We start from the raw sequence: 11,692 nt of genomic DNA, 5'->3' as shown, positions 1-11,692 counted from the left end.
CCGGCGATGCCTAATGCGCCAAAGCAACTACCATTTGGAACCGAGTGACCGCGGAAGCGGTGAACGGGCAATGAATGGGGTATTTAATGATATAAAACCCTAAGTCTTTTCATTCTTTTATTATTCTGAAAATGGTTCATCGTGGGAGCTTTTCTAGAGGTTTCTTGAGGCAAACTCTGAGAGGTAAACTCATCTATCATCTCTACCTAATCTTTATTCATTATCTATCTAGTTATCATTAATCCATGCTAGAATCTTCCTCAAGTTAGGAGAACTAAGTGGGTTTAGGGTTATCTTCCTATTATGAACTTTTGAGTATAAAACCTTGTTTTGTTAGTGAATTTAGCATGGGTTAGCATGGAATTGATGGGTAATGACTATAGTAACTTGAATCTTCCATTTCTAAGGCTTAAGTTGTGAATTAAAGGCTAAGATTTATACTCAAATTTGGGTTTTTATATAATCCAAATTTTTGAGTAATTGTTGGTTATTCTGGCTTGATAATGATGGGAATTGATCACCTAGAGATGTAATTTCATGTTGGGACCTTTAGATTTCTAATTTCACCCTTCTAGTTTATAAACCCTATTCCATAGGTTGGGGATTTGGGTCTTAAATAAAAGTAAGGTTTGTTTGATGTTCTTCTTGATTCTAATTCTATGATTCGAATATGCTTAGAATTCCTTGATCTCAAGGCTCAAAGGAAAGGAAAGGAAAGGCTAAGGAGTGATTGTTGGTGATACTGTTGTTCGGCCTTCCAGGTAGGTTACGGTTTACCCTATGGTGAGACTTCATTTAGCAAAGCATATATTTAGACGATATCGTCAGAGAAAGCATGTAAACCTTCGGGTATGAAGTTGGGTTGGATATTGTCTTAGGTTTGGCCCTATTGTGTGATTGGGGTTAGCCACCCCGTTGTGTTGTTCCTTATCTTGTTCTATTATTGTTGGCTTGATGCCGCGTGGGATAGTAGATATTGGAAACTATTGATATATCTTGTTCATGATATTTTAGTATCTTTCGAAAACAGCCTCTCTATCTTCCGAGATGGGGTAAGGTCTGCGTATATTTTACCCTCCCCAGACCCCACACTGTGGGATATCACTGGGTATGTTGTTGTTGTTGTTGATATTTTAGTATCTTACTTGTTGGCGTTTGATACGAGGATAGCGTTCTATATGGTTTGTGTAGCCTTTTCATGATATTGTAGTATCTTACTTGTTGATGTTTGATATGAGGATAGTGTTCAATTACGGCTTATTGTGTAACCTTTTCATGATATTACTTGTGTGCCCTGTGTGGTACTGTTTGGGATTGAATTGGTTACTGATATTGCATTGCATTGTATTCATACTCATTTCCATCGAGCTCTTTGCCAGTGAGCGTGAAAGAGAGATGAGAGTCCGTGATCTGAGGTCATGCTCGGAGCGGAGTGAGTGTGGATAAGAGCTCTTATTGTTGTCATATGCACACTTGAATCATACATTGAACACTCATCTTGCATATATATATATATATATATATATATATATAAAACACATTTGACAGGGGGTGACGATTTGGCCTATGTTTTTTTTAAAACACTTGGGAGGTTTTATACTAATTGCACGACCATTCTATCTTTGTGTGATACGGGATGGTCAGGAGGCGTGAAGGGTGGAAAGGTCGTCTCTAGGTTGTGTGTTACGTAGCGACATAGTACATGGACTTCACGGGTCCCCCATAGATTGTGCTACCGAGACGTCGATATTTTCATCCAGAGTACATGTATACACAGCATTGCATTGCATAGACATTTCATACATTATGGCATTGCATTACACTTGGCTTCCATTATGATATTCTTGCGATGTATTTGTGATATACGGATTCTGGCTGAGTATTTGAGACTTGATAAAACTGGGTTTAGATGCTATAACCTAGGTGATGACTTGTACTTGATTTCTGGCTTGTGTTTGACTTATACCTTGATCGATTACCTGTTTATCCTACTTTATAGACTTGATATGTGTTAGCTAAAGTTAGTCGGCCTATGATACCTACCAGTACTTGTTGTTTGTACTGACCTGCACTTGCTGCATTCTTTTATGAATGCAAAGTTCCAGGTAGGATCGACCTCTGTTTCTCGTGGCTGATAGCGGATCAGAGTTGCTGCTTAGAGTCTTACAGGGTGAGCACGGGGACGTCCGCCGCCTTGGAGATTCTTCCTTATTCTATGTCTTATTTATATTTCGAGACATATTCAGACATTTGATGTATTTTGTTATTTTCAAACTTATAATATCTAGTTAGTTGCTCTTGTATGACTAGACAGATACCTGGGGAGGTTTGATGTATTCTGCATATCCTATCTATTATTATGTCAAACTTTCGTATTTGTATCTCTTCCGCTTATTTATTTACTAATTCATGTATTTGAGATTGTTGGGATAAAGGTTCGCCTACCGAGGTAGGAAAGGTAGGTGCTCGCGCGCCTTAGCTATTTTGGGACGTGATAAGTTGGTATCAGAGCCCTAGGTTGCCCGGTCTATAATACAAAGAGTCTTATGGATCGGTATGATGAGCTCCGTACTTATCTGCGAAAGGCTATAAGACATTTAGGAAACATCGAATTCTTTCATTCTCTCATGCGACTTTATTCAAATTGGTATCTGGTTGATTCCAATTGGTATCTAAACCTTCTTATCTTGATCATCCTTGGAAGATGAAAATTTATCCTTAAATTCATACGCGAATGGTTAATCATGACGTGTCGTGGTATGGTACGAGACATGTTATTCTGATTCGGACGCGTGACCCAACTCAGTCACTAGTGATGGCCTGAGGTTTCGATTGTATGGAGTCGCAATTGGACTAGGTTGCTGTGTGGAATCGCGATTAGACTCGTTTATTATGAAAGTTCGTGAGGAATGGGAAGATAGTCCAGAAGGTTACAGGGTCTCCATGTTTCAGCGTTGGGTTTCCCAAAAGTGACAAAGTGCGTTTATGGCTTACAATAGTGGGTTGCTCGATCATATGATTGGTTTGACTTTAGCTTCGTCAAGGCTTTATAATGGTGTGCGTGACACTTGTGAACCAATGACTGGTCAACGATTCAACAACGGTAAAGTATTAGACTTTGGTATGTAAGGACAAGTGTAAGTTTGGTGATGACCATCGAATGTGGGCAAACCAATTGCGATCGCATGGAATGAAGACAAGAAGTTGACAATAAGGATAGGAAGGAAGACTTTGTGGAAGGCACATAGCGAAGTGAGACTTCATAAATATCTTGGACATGAGTACTTTTCGTGAGATGGGGAAAGGAAAAATTGGTATATGACACGGTTGTCAGGATAAGGTTACAACTGGTGCTAAGGGTCATTCTTGATATAAGCTCATTGACGTCAAGGAATACTCTGTTATTAAGTGAATGCTATGGGCACATCGTTCGATTGGTAATTGACTGGTGGAAAAGACTTCAAATACGGGCGTATGCGATGAGTTAATGGCTTGAGAAGTTACCGGTTGTTTCACTTAGATTTAAGAAGAAGCATTAATATTGTTATGGTTCATTCGGCTTAGAGGGATGATTAGTTTAGAGGATCGAGTGGATTGAGTGTTTGTTAGTAGATAGTGATAAAAAGTGATTTGAAATGAAATACGAGAATTGAAGCACTACAATGAGACATCTTGTTGTCGGGGTGGTATTAAGGTTCGTAAGACTTGAGGTGAGGTAATATGGGTACTCGAGGCGTGTTTAGACTGTGGGGAGATTATATCATGACGTGCAGTAAGGGGTGTGACTGATGAGGTTGATTGGTGTATTTGAGGTTAAGGGCAGAAAGGAAATCGTTGAAGTAAGAGTTAGTGATGTGAGAGTTTGGTTGTAGTTGTACAGTGTAGAGTGGGCTTGAGAGTGTATGGATGAGTTGGTATATTCGGTTATGTCATAAACTAACAGAGGTTAGTCGTGGACTAAGGTTGGGAACCTTGTTTTCATTGTGTAAAAATTGGCTAGACCCTGTTACTAGTGGTCTTATTACTCGGCTTATGTGATTGAATAAAAAGGGTGGTCGTACGAATAGTTAGAGGTTCTCAGATGCGATAATTGAGGTAGGAGGTGATTCTTCGAGGACTAGTAACGATAAGGATTTGAGTGTGGGATTAGTAAACATAGATACTTGAAATGGTAGATGATGATAGGTTAACTGAGTTAAGTTCGGGATAACATTTTGGAAATTGAGTAAGGCAACTCGATCAAGGATGCTTCAGTGAGATTCATGAGGATATTAGTAAGACTGTATGTGATACGCAGGATTTAGAGAGTGTTCAGTTTAGAGTGGTAATCGTTAAGGAAACTATAACGGAAAGAGTTGTGGCCTACTATTACCTCCAGACGTAATTCAGTTAGTGTACGAGACTTATGGTTATGTGATAGACTACTGAGTGGGTTCGAGTAATGGTCAGACGATAGCGGTATAAATGAACTGGTAGAAGTTGAGAAATTAAAGAGTGAAGAAAAGTTATAGTTGATCGAGAGTAATCAAGAATAAGGTACATCTTGGGATTACTTGAGTCTATCTAGATTGTGGCATCATTGTCTTTCATATTCAGACGAGGTGTGATTCTTTGCGTGAGCTTAAGGAAGGAAGTCTATAGAAATGGACAAAGTGATATGAGGAAATTCCGTGAGATTCGCGATTGGCAGCTAGTAATAAGCATATTTCAGTGAACCGACACGTTGAGATTTATAAGAAGTGGCGTGGTACTACACCGTCGGAAAAGTTCGTACATTCTACAGTGAATGAGTCAGCGTACTTTAAGAGAAAGGATTGTGGAATTCCTATCATGTGAGGCTAGAGTTATATTTTTGGGGAGGGACCTTACTCTTGGTAATACAGCATGATTGCAAGTAATATTGACTGGACAGTTTAGGTAAGAGCTTTTGGTTATTAAAGACTTGGGGGTAATTGCATGAGATTTCGAGCGGCAGTGTAAGATTGGATACTTTCGGAGAATTTACGAGCATATCTAGGTGATACTATGAGAGGTTCGATGGTTATATAATTACTATATGAGACTTCAGGTTTTGCGTCAAAAAGTTCGGGGTTGTATCGAATTTGCGTATCGGGTAAAGGTTAAGAAACATGAAGATTGAAATCGTAGGGTACATCTCTTCGGTACTAAGTAGATAACTTGGATAGGACTCAACTTGTGGAGTCGAAAGTGATAGACAGGATTTGTTATGTGTGGTATGGCTGTGATTGGTTTCGAAATTCAGAGTCAGTTCTAATGACTGTTGGTGATATTCGAGAGTTGTACATTCATTTAGGGTCAGCGTTGTTCGAGTTAATCTTAAAGGTCTATGATTACACTTCCAGAAAGATATCTAAGGACTCGAAGTGTTTCGGCTCAAATTTGATGTATGACAGATTTACCGAGCTTTGTCAGGGTTTTCTAGTGGATTTGATGATACTTTCTGAGAACAGTTATTTGGACAGAATAAGGGTATACAATGAGCCTAGTACAGATTTGAGGAGGAACTGTTGTGCGAGAGGTCTCTATAGTGATCAGTTGTTTGCTTAACGAGATATTCAGTGGTATAGCTCCTATATTGTGATTTGAAGGTTTAAGAAGATTTGGAACTGGCCAAGTTGGCTGCCGGTAAGATCAGTTTTGATGGAATTGCGTAGAGATCGCAGACGAATCAAGGATTCTTTCTGGCGAGAGTAAGTTATAGTTTCAGAATTTTAGTATGTGTGTTCATATAGTTCTAAGAAATCGCGGTGCGAGTAACGGCTTTAGAAGATATGTGAGAAGGAGTTAGCGGAACCAGAGTATTTTATCGGTCCAGAATGGGCTATGGTTTGTGACCATGTTTCAGATGATTGCATTGGTTTGGAAAAGTGTTTGTGGGGCCTACTAATTTTATCCAATCAGAGAATTCGAGTAAAAGCAATTCGTTTATTCGAGGATCAGTTGTGAGGGAAATTTGAATACGAAGATATGAGAACTGGAGCTTGAGCTAAGTTAGAGAGTTGTGATTGGTAGAGTGAACGATCAGGTGTGATGTTACACCCGACAAGGGTGTCATGCGATTTGGGAAGGAGGGCAAGTGAGCCCCAAGTGTATTGGCCGTTTGAGATTACCCATTGTTGGACCCTTTGTTCTATAAGTTAGTTTTTCACCGAACTTTGTCGGTGTTCGTCGGTCTTCGTGTTTCTATCTTTGAAAAAGTACCATGCCGACGGTACTTAGATTGTTCATTGGGATTCAGCTTTGTTCAATGAGAATCATTCATAGTAGGAGAAGCCCGGTATGTGTTGAGATATCCCCAGTTGTTGTGGGTTCAGTTATCTTCTCTATTCTCTACCTTGTCGATCAAGGACAAGTTATTATTTAGTGGTATACGATATAACGATTCGGTTGGTTGTTATTGCATTTCTGACACTTTTGACCCTTTCCCGAGCTCTGTTAGCTCATACTTAACCAGCGGGGACTGTTGGCACGCTTTTTGAGGTATTAGACTCGAATTGAGTGAGTTTTGGTAAGATTTGGCTTAAAAGCGAAAAAAGTTTGACCCAAAGTTGACTTTTGGGTAAACGGACCTTGATCGGGAATCTGTCGATTCCGAGAGGTCCAGCTGGTCATTTAAAACCTGTGTGCGTGATTGGTTTGGCTCCTGAGGCACTTGGGTGCATTTTGGGACTTGAGTTGAAAAGTTAGTTTGGAGGTTTCAAGGGTTTACTCATCAATGGGGCCCCTGATGGAAATTTCGAGACCACAAGCGCGTTCGTAGCTCATTTTTATAGGGGGTATCATATATGGTAAGTGAGCAGATATTTTCGAACGGTAGTCGGGATTTCGAGTGGAGTCTATAAAAAGTTGGGGGAATTTTTACGTATACTGGTGCCGTAGCGGTATGTTATTGGCAATCGCCAACGATGGTAAGTAGACCGCCAAATGGTGGGCATTTCGAGGGGCCGTCGAGGCGATGCCTAGTGCACCACAGCGGCTATTTGAGCGTACGAGTGACCGCGGAAGTGGTGAACGAACAATAGGGGGTATTTAATGATATAAAACCCCAAGTCTTTTCATTCTTTTATTATTCCGAAAGTGGTTCATCTTGGGAGCTTTTCTAGAGGTTTATTGGGGCAAACTCTTAGAGGTAAACTCATCTATTATCTTTACCTAATCCTTATTCATTATCTCATCTAGCTATCATTAATCCTTGCTAGAATTCCTAAAATTATGAGAACTAAGTGGGTTTAGGGTTATCTTCCTCTAATGAACTTGTGAGTATAAAACCTTGTTTTGTTAATGAGTTTGGCATGGGTTATCATGGAATTGATGGGTAATGACTATATTAACTTGAATCTTCCATTCCTAAGGCTTAAGTTGTGAATTAAAGGTTAGGGTTTATACCCAAATTTGGGGGTTTTCTATATAATCCAAATTTTTGAGTAATTCTTGGTTGTTCTAGCTTGATAATGATGGGAATTGATCACCTAGAGCTGTAATTTCATGTCGGAACCTTTAGATTCCTAATTTCACCCTTCTAGTTCATAAACCCTATTCCATAGGTTGGGGATTTGGGTCTTGAATAGAAGTAAGGTTTGTTTGATGTTCTTCTTGATTCTAATTCCATGATTCGAATATTCTTAGACTTCCTTGATCTCGAGGCTCAAAGGAAAGGAAAGGCTAAGGAGTGATTGTTGGTGATATTGTTGTTCGTCCTTCCAGGTAGATTACGATTTACCCTATGGTGAGACTTCGTTTACCGAAGCATATATTTAGACGATATCATCAGATAAAGTATGTAAACCTTCGGGTATGAAGTTGGGTTGGATATTGTCTTAGGTTGGGCCCTATTGTGTGATTGGGGTTAGCAACCTCGTTGTGTTGTGCCTTATTTTTTCTATTGTTGTTGGCTTGATGCCACGTGGGATAGTAGATATTGGAGACTATTGATACATCTTGTCATGATATTTTAGTATCTTTCTTGTTGACGTTTGATACAAGGATAGCGTTCTATATGGCTTGTGTAGCCTTTTCATGATATTGTTGTATCTTATTTGTTGATGTTTGATATGAGGATAGTGTTCTATTAGGCTTATTGTTTAGCCTTTTCATGATATTACTTGTGTGCCCTGTGTGGCACTGTTTGGGATTGAATTGGTTGTTGAAATTGCATTGCATCATATTCATACTCATTTCCATGATACATTGATATTGCATGGTTATGGTACTGATGATGATAAATGAGAGTGTGTAGCCTCCGAGGTCTTTGTCGATGATCGTGAAATAGAGATGAGAGTCTGTGATCTGAGGTCATGTACCGGAGTAGAGTGAGTGTGGATAAAAGGTCTTATTGTTGTCATCTGCACACTTGAATCATACATTGAACACTCATCTTGTATATATATATATATATATAAAAGGCACATTTGACAGGGGGTGACGATGTGGCCTATGTTTTTTTTTTAAACACTTGGGAGGTTTTATACTAATTGTGCGACCATTCTATGTTGTGTGATACGGGATGGTCGGCAGGCGTGAAGGGTGGACAGGTCGTCTCTAGGTTGTGTGTTACGGAGCGACATAGTACATGGACTACGCGGGTCCCTCATGGGATGGACTTCGCAGGTCCCCCATGGGTTGTGCTACCGAGACGTCGATATTTCCGTCCGGATTACATGTATACACAGCATTGCATTGCATATACATTTCATACATTATGGCATTGCATTGCACTTGGCTTCTGTTGTGATATTCTTGTGATGTATTTGTGATATACGGATTCTGGCTGAGTATTTGAGACTTGACACAATTGGGTTTAGATGCTATAACCTAAGTGATGATGTGTACTTGATTTCTGGCTTGTGTTTGACTTATACCTTGATCGATTACCTGTTTATCCTACTTTATTGACTTGATATGTGTTAGCTAAACTTAGTCGGCCTATGATACCTACCGATTACTTGTTGTTTGTCCGGCTCCGCACTTCTTTGCGTTCTTTTATGAATGTAGAGTTCCAGGTAGGATCAACATACGTTTCTCGTGGCTGATAGCGGATCGATTCTTTGCCAAGTCTTTTACAGGTGAACACGGGGACGTCCGCCGCCTTGGAGATTCTTCCTTATTCCATGTCTTATTATATTCCGAGACATATTCAGACATTTGATGTATTTTTTTATTTTCAGACTTATAGTATCTAGTTAATTGCTCTTTTATGACTAGACAGATACCTGGGGAGGTTTGATTTATTCCGCATATTCTATCTATTATTATGTCGGACTTTCATATTTCTATCTCTTCCACTTATTTATTTATTAATTCATGTTTGGAGGTTGTTGGGATAAGGGTTCGCCTACCGAGGTGGGAAAGGTAGGTGCCCGTTCGACTTAGCTAGTTTGGGTCGTGACAATCTACCTAGCCTTATGCTTCAACATATGGCTGGAATTGCTCAACAAGGAAACAAGGAGTGTGCACTTGCATATGGCTTCTGGTTGGACGACATATTTGAGCATTTCCAAGTGCCAGTTAAGGTTTGGGAGTATCATACTTCAAAGGATGTTATTGGATCGTGGAAGATATTGGCCACCCTGATCGAGATGAAGAAATGAGGTTGAGCGACAAATCTTAATACATCAAATTCTTTGCTAAGGGGGATAAGATTGCAGCACTTAGGTTTCAGAAGTAGCAAAATATGGATCAGCTTCATGTCAAGTATGATCTTGAGCAAAAGGAGTTGAATGCTCAGATTGTAAGTCTACATACAGCATTAGATAAGGAGAGGGCAGACAACACCGCTATACCAGACCTAGTAAAATCCCTAACCAAAGATCGCTCGTCTTCCTCCAAGCGTTCCTCATAGTCTTCTTTAGCCTTTCCATTCATGGCGATTCCTAGTCTTTGTGTCTATCTAAATTCTTACTATTGTTTGACCAGTCTGTTTCTATTTAATGACTATGGTTCAACGATGCAATTCTTCTAATGGAAACTATTTTTCTCTCTTATATCTCTGGGCTATTTTTGTGCTTAAAAATATTCAAGAAGATATAAGTTGAGTTAGGGCCTATTTGGAAAGCCACCCATGTAATTGGAATTGAGTGTAATTGGGTATAATTACACAGTTTGACATATTTGTCAGGCCCAGTAATTACATGGTCAGCATGTAATTAGGAGGGGGTAATTACACTCTTCAATTCTGAAGGGAGGTTGAGAATTGGGTGTAATTACAGGATTACTTTTTATTTTCTTTTCTATTTATTTTAATTTCTTTTCTTTTTAATTTCTTTTTTATTTTTCTATTATTTTAATTTCTTTTTATTTCAACAGTTTAAAATATTTTTATTTCCTAAAACATTTTGTATATTATTTATCTTTCATTTTCTTTCTTCTCATTCCCAACCTTCACTTCTTGTGATTCCATGTAATTGCTCATTTTTTAGTTTTTTTTTCTTATTTTCTTCAATTAGGTAACTACGTTATTATTCTTGCTTTTGAAATTACATTTCCTAATATTAGAATGTCACGACCCATTTTCACTAAGTCGTGCGGGCACCAACCTTTCCCACCTCGGTAGGCGAACTCTTATCCCAACGATCATAAAACATAAGCAAAGCGGAAGAAAATAGAATAACTTAAGTCTCACGATAATGATATAAAGAAATGCGGAAGTAATGAGAATCCAATATCTCAATGTGGCGACGAGCCAACAAGTACATAGAACAAATAGGACAACAAAGCAACAGGGTGGCTAGCCCTCGAATCATACAGCAGGGCCCAACCTAAGGCAATATCCATCCCAACTTCATACCCGAAGGCTTACATGCATTCTCCGAAAATATCATCTAAACATTCGCTTCGCTAATCGAAGTCTCACCATAAGGTAAACTGTAACCTACCAAGAAGGCCGAACAGCAAACTCGAATGTCAATCGTGAGCCTTGCCCTTTCGCTGCGCCTCAAAGTAATGAAAATCTAGTCATATCCGAATATGGAATTAGAATTGAGAAAAAAGTACTACTATTTAACCCTAATTAGGGTAAACCATAATTTTTGACCTCCCGTAATTTATTTTAAGTGCCCAGAGTCCTTGGGCAATAAATAAAATCAGCTGTGTACCCTAATTGGTCTAGGTAATTTTTTATGAAATTCTTTGGAATAATATTTCACCCTTGTAAATTGGTAAAGAAACCTCCAGGGTAATTTTAAATTTTTGTGGAAATTAATGATATTCAAAGAATTTTTTTTTTATTGAAGTTAATCAAAGGGGCAAAAAACTCCTTTTGGATAATTATTTGCTTAATTAATCAGATCAAGGAAAATTAGATTAATGACTAATTTTATTCCATTTTTATTTTTCAAGGCACTTTAAGTAATTAAAAGAAGTGACCATTTTACCCTTTAAATCTTGATTCTGTGTGCGTTTGCGTAGTTGATTAATTTTCTTTTATCTTGTGAATTAATTCAAAACCAGTATCTGCAAAATGATTTTTATTTTATTTATGAGTCATGTTTTAAATTAATTAAGTCCTAATGGACTAATAATTAGTTTTTCTTTATTTATTTACTATTTTATTTTTTCGCGACCCTCTATATATATACTCACCATGTATGTACCAATATACATAGTGCGTATATATATATAACGGACCAGGCCCAACGTTTTAAAGGACCAGGCCCAGTCCAACATGGACCAGGAC

Source organism: Lycium ferocissimum, chromosome 9 (genome assembly GCF_029784015.1).
Source record: "Lycium ferocissimum isolate CSIRO_LF1 chromosome 9, AGI_CSIRO_Lferr_CH_V1, whole genome shotgun sequence".
NCBI lineage: Eukaryota > Viridiplantae > Streptophyta > Magnoliopsida > Solanales > Solanaceae > Lycium > Lycium ferocissimum.
Note: the sequence above shows the minus strand (reverse complement) of the source record.